Here is a 1,164-nt window from a genome sequence, read left to right on the forward strand (position 1 = left end):
AATGACATGAGATGTTTTCTCTTTCCTAAAAACATTTTACACAAGATTTAATGAGAATCTGTCTTTTGAACTAAAAAAAACAGTGAGACAATATATTTGATCTAAAATGGTATAAATATTTTCAAGTTCTGCTACTTCATACTTCATGACATTTCAGAGGCAAATATTTATAATATTTAGCAGCTAATTACTTTGTAGAACATTAATAATGCAAAATACAGTATAATTGTAAGATTTTATTCGCCCTCGGAAGGAAATATACAAGCTACCCAGCATTCAAATTATAAGTATAAGATAGTTAAAATTTTCTCCACTTTTACAAGCTGCAACATTAAATGTTATGTACACAATAATGCATCAATGATGTACTTTAATGTGAAACTGATAAAAATGCCATTCTGTATAATCATTACATGAATACTTTTTTTGAATGCGGGACTTTTATTTGTAATAGAGTATTTTTACACTGGTATTGATACTTTTAAGTCAGTACATTATTGAAAGACAAGTGCTAATTTGTCTCGTCTGTCTTCTATGTTAAGTTTCTTCATTCAAGAGAATGACGCTACAGCATTGTCCTATTTGTTTGGAGGTTGTCTGTCTCAAGATTTAGGTGGGGATTCCCACATGAATCAGAGGTCTCTATCCTATCTGGCTTGCTATGGTCATTGTGGATTCAGACATGCTATAGTAAAGATCATTCTCACTGGCTCCACTCCCATTTCTGTGCTTGTATACCAGTTCTCTACAATCTTGCATCCAGAGCCTTCAATTGGCCCCAGCTCAGCTAACTTTTACAGCCTGATCTGATGAGTGGAGGCTGGTTCCAGTGTGGGTAGACAAGTACAGCCTTGAAGGGGGGACTAACTGAGCAATTAGAGAGACAGACCAATTTGGGAGAACAATAGGTCCACACATTTAACAGGCTCCCCCTGCCAGGAGCCCAGCAGGGGTCTGTTGTTGGGCCTAATGGCTGCCCTGTAGACACCATGTCTGTCTTGGTAATGGGTTGCCTGCCCCTGCCTCAGTTAATGAGAAGGCGACCGAGTATGAGCAGAATGGGTGGGCACCTGTCTATCAAAGAAACTTTCAAAACAGTACTTGGCTTTTAAAAGTCACATGAAAATCTAAAAAAAAAAAAAAAAAAAAAAATGAAAAAAAACA

The sequence above is a fragment of the Monopterus albus genome, unplaced genomic scaffold (genome assembly GCF_001952655.1).
Source record: "Monopterus albus unplaced genomic scaffold, M_albus_1.0 scaffold7.1, whole genome shotgun sequence".
Lineage (NCBI taxonomy): Eukaryota > Metazoa > Chordata > Actinopteri > Synbranchiformes > Synbranchidae > Monopterus > Monopterus albus.